Source organism: Pseudophryne corroboree, chromosome 1 (genome assembly GCF_028390025.1).
Source record: "Pseudophryne corroboree isolate aPseCor3 chromosome 1, aPseCor3.hap2, whole genome shotgun sequence".
Lineage (NCBI taxonomy): Eukaryota > Metazoa > Chordata > Amphibia > Anura > Myobatrachidae > Pseudophryne > Pseudophryne corroboree.
The window spans coordinates 1,030,438,882-1,030,450,334 of NC_086444.1; the positions used below are offsets into that span (position 1 = coordinate 1,030,438,882).

Here is an 11,453-nt window from a genome sequence, read left to right on the forward strand (position 1 = left end):
ATGGTGGTGTAAACGTCAGCAGAATTAAGATCAAGCAAACAATGTTATGACACATAAAAGTGTGTATTACAAGCAACAACCCAGTCTGAAGTCCTCGAGTCCACCAAGGGCTAGACATTTGAGTCTGTAGATCCACTGAAGTTCTCTTTGGATCAGCATTTTATTCCTATCTCCTCCCATTTGGAGTGGCGGGATATGATCAATAATACAACATTTCAGTTGGTTAATCGTATATTTGGCTGTTTTGAAATATCTCACTACTGGTAAATTTGTTAGGTCTCTCAGTTCTGTGGAGATGTTAAGACTCTTTTTAGTAGATGAACGGTGTTGACTTAGTCTTTCTTTGCGCATCCTACTTCTCTTTCCAATGTACAGTAAATTGCACGGACAAATCAATACATACACCACAAATTTGCTATTACAGTCAAGACGATGTTTAATGGTGTATTTCTCTGATCCTTTGGGTTGATGAAATAATTACCTAACAATAAGAATTGGTAATTGGATCATCCAGTACATTTAAAACAATCCTGGGGGGAAATGTAATAAGGTGTGAGATTCAGAAAGTGAGAGATTTTGTGAAATTTCTCCAGTTTTTTTTTTAAAGTGGCAATCATTTACATGGCAAAACCAGGTTGTTTTTGCAATGTAAATGATTGCCACTTTAAAAAACCTGGAAAAATCTCCCAAAATCTCTCACTTTCTGATTCTCACACCCTATTACATTCCTCCCTAGTTCTTGTTGACACCCAGGAAGTGTTTTTCTTCAGGTTTATTTTTGAGTAGTCCGTGACTACCAGGAGGTCCTTGAGGTTCGGTCCTCGCTTATAAGCAAATCTTGGTTTGTCAGCCACAGTCGTCATTAAAGTTGGGTCACTTGCAATGAGATGCCAATGTTCAAGGTTGTTTTGGCGGATGTAGTGGGAGGCTGTCATGAACATGCTGCAAAAGTTGCATTTATCAGGACCAATTTTCTCTGTATTGGTCCTCTTAAGTAGAAGATCCTCTCTCTTGAGTCATCCAATTTTTCAATGGCTTCCCCAATTTCTTCCTTGGGGTAAACATGTTCAAGGAAATGTTGACAAATAGTCTCTAAGGCAGTTAGAATTTCATCCAGGTCTGAGGTGATGTGGACTACTCTAAGGAGTTGTGAAAATGGTAAGCCTCTTTTGAGTGGTGCTGGGTGAATGCTTGAGGCTAAAAGTTAAGTGTTCCTATCGGAGTCCTTGCTATATATTGATGTAGAGATCATGTAATCATGTTTAGTAACTGACACATCCAAAAAATTTATGTGATGTGAGCTAAACATGAGGCTGAATCTTATTAGTCCTGATCTTGTATTCAGGTAATTGACAAATTCCAACAGCTTGGTCTCACCTCCCTGCCATATGAGCAACAGGTCGTCTATGTATCTCACATAGAAATGGATATATTTCCCGAATTGGGTGTTTCCCGTAATGTGTGTGCACTCATACTCCGCCATGAAGATATTGGCAAAAGACGGGGCCATGTTGGACCCCATCGCCTTTCCCTGTTTTTGAAGATAAAATCGATTTTCAAACAAAAAGTAATTCTTGTTGAGAATTAAGTTGATGAGTAGCATAAGATGATCCACAGGTGGTCCAAAGTAGTTTTCGTTATCAGACAGCAATTTTCTGCATGCCTGGGTGCCAAGATCATGTGAAATGTTGGTGTATAGGCTTGAGACATCCAAAGTCAGCAGAAGGGAATCCTGTGTAATGCCTGTGATGTTTCCCAATCGGTTCCAAAAATCTGTGGTAGCTTCAATGAAGCTGTCCAATCTTCTTACAAGTGGTTGCAGAGAAAAATCTACTAGTTGTGAGTGTGGTTGGCAGAGCAAGCCCCTGGATGAAATGAGTGGCCTCTCTGGGGGGGGGGGGGGAGGAGTGTCAAAGACTCATGGATCTTGGGCAGAGTGTACAAAACCAGTATTTTTGGATGGATTTGTATTAAAAAATTAGCCGTAGTATTGTTGATGTTTCCATTGTTCAATCCTAACTTGATGGCAGCATCGATCTCCATCTTGTAAGTACCAGTTGGGTCATAGTCTAATTTCAAATAGCAGTCTGGGTCCTATAGTTGACTATTGGCTTCATTCAAATAGTAATTTTAATTGAGCAAATGATTCCGCCACCCTTATCTGCCGCTCTGATGACCAGGTTTGTGTCATTTCATAATGTTTTAATGGCTTTCCTTTCATCCAAGGAGATATTATGATAACAGATGTTTTGTTACTGAAGAAAAGATACAGTGTCTCTTTTGAAGACCCTCATGAAGGTCTTTATAGATGGGTTGGTAGCAGGTGGATCAAAGCTGCTAGGTCTTTGTAGCCTGCATGTGGTATTGTCAGAGGTAGCGATATTCTGTCGTGATGAATCACGGGGTATTTGAGAAAAAGTTGTCTACCAAAGCGGTGCATATCTACTTGCCAATTGAATCTGTCTTGTAGCAATGTGGGTAAAAATGACAGTCCCTTATTAAGGAGAGACAATTCAGCTGGTGTTAGCACGTGTTCTGAGAGATTAAATACCACAGTATTCAATTGTTTCTATGATTTTTTCTTCTGCCTTTTTCTCTCAACCTCTACGAGTGGGTATAAGGTTTTTTTTTTAGCCCTGCTTGATCTGTCAGACCTGGTTAGGAAGGATGTACCCTGTGAGGAAGTAGTTGGAGCATCCGAATCACTGGACGATGTTTGTAACTGGCTCTCAATGTTCATAAATTGTATTCTTGGTCTGCGACCTCCTCTCCTAGGTGGTGGCCTGAAACGCCTCCCCTCACTCCTAGAGAATCACGGATAGACCCTGTTGTCCCTGTAATCGAGTTTCACCTGTTTGTATTTATTTTTCTTGAATTTGAGCAGATCGCCTCTAAATTTCTCTATTTCAGATGTTAGTTTCCCCAACAGGTCACATCCAGGAGTTTGCAGTGAGGAATGAAGTTCTGACAACTCCAGTTCCGCAATATCTTTTTTAAGATCTGATAGGTCCATATTGGCTTGTTCAATTACCAAAAGCATTAAATTCTGTGAACATTTGTAAGAAGATTGGACAGCTTAATTGAAGATAATTTTGGAACCGATTGGGAAACATCACCGGCATTACACAGGATTCCCTTCTGGTGACTTTGGATGTCTCAAGCCTATACACCAACATTTCACATGATCTTGGCACCCAAGCATGCAGAAAATTGCTGTCTGATAACGAAAACTAATTTGGACCAACTGTGGATCATCGTATGCTACTCATCAACTTAATTCTCAACAAGAATTACTTTTTGTTTGAAAATCAAGTTTATCTTCAAAAACAGGGAATGGCGATGGGGTCCAACTTGGCCCCATCTTATGCCAATATCTTCATGGCAGAATATGAGTGAACACACATTACAGGAAACACCCAATTTGGGAAATATATCCATTTCTATGTGGGATACATAGACAACATGTTCCTCATATGGCAGGGAGGTGAGACCCAGCTGTTGGAATTTGTCAATTACCTGAATTAAGAGGAGGACTAATAAGATTCAGCCTCATGTTTAGCTCACATCACATCAATCTTTTGGATGTGTCGATTACTAAACAGGATGACAAGATCTCTACATCAATATATAACAAGGACTCCGTTAGGAACACTTTACTTTTAGCCTCAAGCTTTCACCCAGCACCACTCAAAAGAGGCATACCTTTTTTACAACTCCTTAGAGTAGCCCGCATCACCTCAGACCCGGATGAAATTCTAACTGCCTTAGAGGATATATGTCAACATTTTCTTGAATGTGGTTACCCCAAGGAAGAAATTGGGGAAGCGATTGCAAAAATTGGACGACAGTTCCTGGTTGGCAACAAGATCGGGAGTGTTTAAATGTACCGAATGCTCCAACTGCCAATTCTTATTGGTAGGAAACCATTTCATCAACCCGAAGGAGCAGAGAAAAAACACTAGTATTGAGTTGTCCGTGCAATTTAATGTATGTTGGAAAGACAAGTAGGATGCTCAAAGAAAGACAACACCGTTCATCTATTAAAAAGAGTCTCAACATCTCCACAGATCTGAGAGACCTAACGAATTTACCAGTAGCGAGACATTTCAAAACAGCCAAACATACGATTAACCAACTGAAATGTTGTATTACTGACCATATCCCGCCACTCCAAAGGGGAGGAGACAGGAATAAAATGCTGATCCAAAGAGAACTTCAGTGGATCTACAGACTCAAATGTCTAGCCTGATGGACTCGAGGACTTCAGACTGGGTTGTTGCTTGTAATTCACACTTTTATGTGTCATAACATTGTTTGCTTGATCTTAATTCTGATGACTTTTACACCACCATAGCCATTTCATCATCTATATCAACCTCTGCATGCTCTAAGATCATGTTGACACCGCCGTGTGTCACCTCTGCTCTGTGAGCGACAGATTTTAATTTTTATGTACACTGTGGTTATTGATGGGCTATATTTGTTGACTCTAACACCGCCATGTGTCCTTTTGACTGAATGGGCACCGATGTGTGCTTACTATTGTTGTGATTGTTTCACTACCATGCATCCAACTGTCCAATGGATATGACAGCAATAGCCATAACACAATTGAAATGCCCAGGAATACTCCTGGGAGCTAAGCAGTGTTGGGCCTGGCCAGTACCAGGATGGGAGACCCCCTGGGAATACAAGGTGCTATAATATGCTTTGTGGCCCATGAGGGGCTTACATATTTGCTATGCACTCAGACACTTTTGTCGATTTGGGCACCTCAGTGTGCTTACTTCTGCTGTAATATTTCGGATTTTGGTCATTTGGCTCCCCTTTGAATGTGACTTCAATACAGCCATACCACACTGGAAATGCCCAAAATTCCATCTAATCTAGGAAGCTAAGCAGTGTTGGGCATGACCAGTACCTGGATGGGAGACCCCCTGGGAATACCAGGTGCTGTAATGCTTTGTTTTTCATGGGTGATGTAACCTGATACTGCTGAACTTTTTCAGCAACAATAGTGTTTTACATTGCTATGTTATGCTTTGGTGTTGTTCTCTCATTGCTTTATATCCATTGACTTGTTGGACATATCAGGGACAGTGTTTGCGTGCACTGTGCTCCTTCTGCGGTTTAAGCTATTATACACTGGCTGCTTTCTCTTGGAGCTCCGTTTTTCATGTGTTTCTCTTTTTTATATGCTTCTCTTTTTTTATGTGTTTAATTTTTTTTGTATTTCACTTTTATATTCATCACTACCAATTATTTCCCTCACACATCGCTTTCTATCTACTGCACTCTGTGTTTGGTTCAACGCTCAGCAGGCTCCGTGATCATCGGGGGCGGCTCTGTTTACATTCCTTACTCCGCCCACACAGCTGCAGTGAAACAGCCAATGGGCTTGCTAGTAGTCCAGATACACACTGACAGCATGGGAAGCGTTTGTGCACATTTGGCACTTTTTTTGCCTATAATGAGACACTGAGAGCTAGATCTCATTAGCCCCTAAGGAAAACCACTAGAAGGTGGTTGAAATGGCTGTCGGGCGCTGCTGCTGCTTATGGATACTGTTTGAATAGCGAACTGATGTTTTTGGAATAAACATCCTACTAAACGTGAGAGCTGGTCTTTGCGCTTCTTCCATAAAGTGAGTGCGATTATATACTTTTTCTGGACCTTGCACCATTGCCGTGAAACTTTTATTTGTGAGTGGTATTTCACCTCCCTGGACTTATATATATATATATATATATATATATATATATATATGCCAAAAAATTGAAGAAGCAGGGAGCGCCAATAGTGCATTAAAAGAGTACAGGAATTTTATTTAAAAAGTCCAAATTGGTGACAAGTAAAACCCGTACCATAAAAGGCGGTCAAACCACCGCTCGTATAACCGGCATATAATTTACCCCACCGTGCGAACGGAATATTCTTAATTCCAAATCCAAACGTCAGACCACGCCCATACGCGTTTCGTCATTCGACTTCGTCAGTAGGCCTGGTCAGCTGAGAACGGCATGAACGCTTCATTCTTCACAAAATTCCCGCTGGCGTCCAGAAAATGTTCCGGGTAAAACTCTTTTGGTTTTTTAAAAGTTCGGTGATAGCTCCAGAGTGACTGATTAGTGTTTAGTTCTCAGAGTGTAGTTTGGAAGCCTTGTCAGCCGGTCCCTGAACAATACTCTACCCTGCCTTGCCTTGTCATGTACCTAAAGACTCTCTCAGCTAAGTGACTGTGTGATAATATTATAGTATTTGCCCTTTGTTTGTGCATTTACTTTAACTGTGGAGCTCACCTGTGCCTGCTGGCATTCCTGGCTATTATTCACTGCAACCTCATATTGGACTGCTGAGTAAACTCTGCATACTGTACCTTGTGCTTTGGATTTCAATTGGAACACAGGTAATCCCACTGCTGACGTCAGTGCTGTATGACAAGAATCACTTTAAAAAACCAAAAGAGTTTTACCCGGAACTTGTAGTTCCACGGGACTTTCCATATATATTCATATCAAAAACAAAAAAAGCTTTTACCTTGTTATTTGCACTCATACTATCTGTTCTTACATTGTTTTTATATAGCACACAGACGCTCACCAGTCTCTGCTACCAGAATGAAGAACAGGCGCATGCGCAATGAATGTCGGGCACGGACTGTCCGTCACACATGCGCAGTGAAGTTTGCCGGATACCGGAAGCGGGGCGGACGTGACGTCACCCGCGATCCGGACCGGAAGTCCGGGACTCTGAAAGAAAAAGACGTTTTTAAGCACTTTAAATGTACAAACTGAGTTATTGAAATAGCGGTTTTATGAATCCTGGTGATATTATGCTTTTAGAAGTCTTTTTTCAGGTTTTTACTATCTAAATCAATTCTTGAAATTTGATACCTGTTAATTGACAGGAAGTGATGTAGCTATCACTTCCTTGTCAATACAGGTATATATAGCCGAACTGTCCCAGATGTTTGTCACCCCTTGATGAAGTCCAGATAGGACGAAACGCGTTGGGTGCTACGAGATATACCCTCTCAAAAAGCTAAGAATCCTATTTTTATACTTTTTATGCTGATCTTATGTCCAATTTTATAATTTTAGGACGTATTTTCCTCTTGTCTAATTTTTGAGTTTGTATTACTTTTATATACTAAACTTATGTCTTATACACAATTTTAGCAATACACGGGGCTCTTTTATCTTAGAGCCAATTTTTATCTCTGTTTTATTGGTGCCTATCAGATATAGTAAATAAAAAACATTTTTCTTTTAAATACTGGATCTCCTATTAATATCGGACACCACAGGTCGCTTTAAAATCACCTTATTTCCTTTCTCTATTCACATTGTACATGAAGCACCTTACCAATGCTTCTTTCTTTTAAGGTGTAGCTGACGCCCAAGTAATACTAAGGGAGTGTCTAAAAAAGGAGACTTTATATTTATAAACAAACCTGGACTACATTCTAGTATAAATTGGTATCGCAGTCAAGCGCCGATAAGCATTCCCCAACCTATCTACCATTGCGGTAATCTTTTGTTCACGGCTGCCTTTCAGAAGTCGATACCACACATACAGTATGTTCAGAACCGGGGAACGCACCAATAAAAGAAACAATGCATGCCATAAAATCTTTAATGAAACCAACACCATTGAAAGTGTGCCCAATATAGACACACTTGATGATATCTTTTGGAGTATGGAAAGACTACTAATTAAAGAAGTAAAGGCATGGTGGGACGTAAAAGGGTTGGAACATTATATAAGCGTGGACAGAATTCCTAGGGGTCTCAGAATTACCAAACAACCAACGTTTGGAACAGAGAATCCCGAATTCATGAAAGAATGGGACAACGCACTCCACAGCTGTTCTATAAAACTAATGAAAATTTTAGTGACAGAAAAGAAACGTATTATCTCCACCCTGGATACAGAAATAAAAGAAATTGAAACAAAATTGGAAGTATTTAAGGACAAAGAGGATTTTAAGATCAATGAAAAAGTACTGAATAGGAAACTAGAGCAAGTTGAAGATGAGGTCATAAGGAACAAAGGAAAGAAATTTATACGGGACAAGCAAGACTATGAGAATAATAGAATTAAGAACTGGAGCAGATTTGATGGAAATGACAATACTAACCAAAGAAATAAAAGGGAATACTGGCAGACGGTACCAAAAAGAGGAATGGAAAATGTAAGAAATCCCATGCAGAGAAGACAGCCTGTACAGACTACTAACAGGTTTTCTACACTACAAAGAATCAACTCGGCTAACGAGGAGGATTTTTTATCACCAGGCAAGAATGCAAGATTCAAAACTATGACAAAAAACTATCCAAAAGAACAAACCGTGAGCACAACACCCCGGAAAAGAAGACTAGCAGACGAAGAGGATGCCGAGGGGGCAGGAGGAACAAACTCATACAACAGCAAAAGAAGACAACTCCATTAGGACATCCGCCAACTAAAGGTATATTTAATCTATCAAGCCACACATTAACAGAATATGAAAGTTCACTACTGAATAAAGGACTCTCATATGCACCAACGAGAGGTATGAATAAATTCGAAGTTTTCATAGATTTAAACAAATTCGTAAGAAAGTTAACATTGAAGAGACATTTTTAAAAAAAGGAAAATGCGGTCATTCAAAACTACGACCAATCCAAATCAGGACTGAAACCCACCTCAAAGTTTTACCCATTAGAATCCAAGGGTCACAATGTGGGCATCTTTTATGATCTAGTTAAAAAAGATTTATGTGAAGCTGAAATGGAGACTATAAAAGAGAAGAACCTTACAAATAGAGAAACCAAAGCCATTAAAGAACTCCAGGATAACAAAGACATTGTCATAAAATCTGCTGACAAAGGGGGGGGGTTGGTTATTATGGACCGGGAGGCATACGTTACAGAAGCAAATAGACTTCTGGGGGATAGGACTTCATATACCCCACTCCCAGGAGACCCTAAGGATGGTTTTATTGAGGAACTAAGAACCATACTTTTAAGAGCATTCAGACGTGAGATTCTAACGAAAGAAGAATATCAATATCTGCTCAACTCCAACCCCACAACCCCCATATTCTATTTCCTGCCAAAGGTGCACAAATCCCTGACGAATCCCCCTGGGAGACCAATTGTGGCCGGGATAGACTCTCTAACATCACATCTGTCCGAATATGTGGATATTTTTCTAAGAAAACATGTGGAAAATCTACCAGCATACTTGAAAGATACAACATCTGTTCTCAACCTGATGGATTCTTTTGAGTGGAGAGACACCTACCGATGGATCACCATAGATGTCCAATCCCTCTACACCTGCATAGAACACGACAAGGGTGTAGAGGCTTGCAATGAATTCCTAAAGAAAGATGCCGAGATTACGGAGGAACATAGAATCTTTTTATGTGAACTTATGAATTTTATCTTGAAAAGAAACTATTTTAAATTTTTAGACACATACTTTTTACAAATCTGTGGAACCGCTATGGGGACTATTTTCGCGCCCAGCTTTGTTAATCTTTTTATGGGGAACTGGGAAAATGAATATATTTTTAAGAATCATCCATTCCAACAGAATATTGCATTTTATAAACGCTATATAGATGATATTTTACTTGTATGGGACGGTGATGACGGAAGTTTTAAAGAATTTTTTACTTATTTATCTACCAACCCAATGAATCTCCAATTCACTGCGAAAACTAGCACTGAGGAAATAGAATTCCTAGACTTGGTTCTGACACACACAGATAATGAAGTAATCACTAAAAACTACGTGAAAGAAGTAGATATGAACAGCTATGTACACTACCGAAGTAATCACAGCCAACAATGGAAGAACAACATTCCATTTTCACAGTTCAATAGAATTACTCGGAACTGTAAGAATACTAAGGATCGAGATCAACAACTACAGATATATACGGAAAGATTTAAAGAAAAAGGCTACCCCAACCACCTTCTAGAGGAAGCAAATTCGAAGGCCAAGAATTTGGAGAGAGAACAACTCCTCAAATACAAAGTAAAAGAAGGAAAAAGAGAGGACACAGTGCGCTTTATCACTACATACAATAGGCATGAAAAAATTATTAAACAAACGCTTAAGAGACACTGGAATATCCTCCTCATGGATCCCATCTTAAAGGACTATCTCCCCAAGGACCCTGTAGTGGTATTTAAGAAATCGCAAAATCTCAAGGACTTGGTGGCACCAAGCATGCTGAGGAACCCGAAAGCAAGATCAAGCATGCCAAAATGCGTTGGGTGTTTTAAATGCGGCCGCTGTAATATATGCCGCTACGTACACCCCAACAGGAAAACTTTTAAGAACACTGATGGATTAAAAGAACACAAGATAAAACAATTTATCAACTGTAACACAATGTCAGTAGTCTATATGCTTGAGTGCTCATGCGGGATGAAATATGTAGGGAAAACGAAAAGACCCTTAAAAATCCGGATACAAGAACACATAAGAAACATAAAGAACAAAGTATTAACACATGCAGTATCAAAACACTTCCATGTTTGCCACAACTCGGATCCTGATGAACTAACCTTTAAGGGTATTGAACTAGTTTCATTGGGCGAGAGAGGCGGTGATCTTTCCAACCGTCTATCGAAGAGAGAAATGTTCTGGATTTTTGAACTTAATACCATGCATCCAGATGGCTTCAATGAAGGCTATGAAATAGCCCCCTTCCTATAACGTAAGCCAACAGTTACTCTTAATATTATCTTTTTCCGCCTTTGGCCACTTATGTTCACCTCTACCTTTAGTTACTACCTTGACCACGTTGTTATTACGATACCTCCAAATACCACGCCAATACTACAGCCATACCACACTGGAGATGCCCAATTCCGTTCGATCTTGGAAGCCAAGCAGTGTTGGGCCCAACTAGTACATAGATGGGGAACCATCATGGAAGATTGGGTGCTGTAACTTTCTTGAGCAAGGTGCCAAGAGGATCTTATAATAACTCATATATCTCTTCATCACGTTGGGTACTTTGGTATTAATGCGGTTATACTATTTAAAATAGTTTTTTAAAAAAAAGAAAAAAATTTTCTCATATGAAAAGAATTTTTTTATATAGCCACTTGCACTTTGCTACCTCCTGCACCATGTTGGATATGTCTGCTGCTACAACATTCTCAATAGGAGAATTATAATTTGTATACCTACCATCAGTCTTTATGATTAGAAATAATAACACCATTAACCCTGTTCATTTTAAACATCAGAGTCTTTTTTAACCGTCAGCTAATACATCCTAAATATATTAGATGCTCTATTATGCCCATATTTGGGAATTGATACATCATTAATACTAATGTCTGCAAAAAATCCCATGCATAACGATCTCCGTCTGAAACTTATTTCCCTTTATTTTCCGGTCCTGTACTGATTTCCATTATGAAAAACCTGACCAAAAATGGCCG

General features: G+C 39.6%; 2 pseudogenes; both read left to right on the forward strand.

Annotated features, from left to right (window-relative positions):
- Positions 1 to 4,841: 4,841 nt before the first annotated feature.
- On the forward strand, positions 4,842 to 4,962 carry LOC134933891 (5S ribosomal RNA; annotated as a pseudogene).
- A 5,875-nt stretch (positions 4,963 to 10,837) lies between these two features.
- Positions 10,838 to 10,956, forward strand: LOC134945113 (5S ribosomal RNA; annotated as a pseudogene).
- The last annotated feature ends 497 nt before the right edge of the window (positions 10,957 to 11,453 follow it).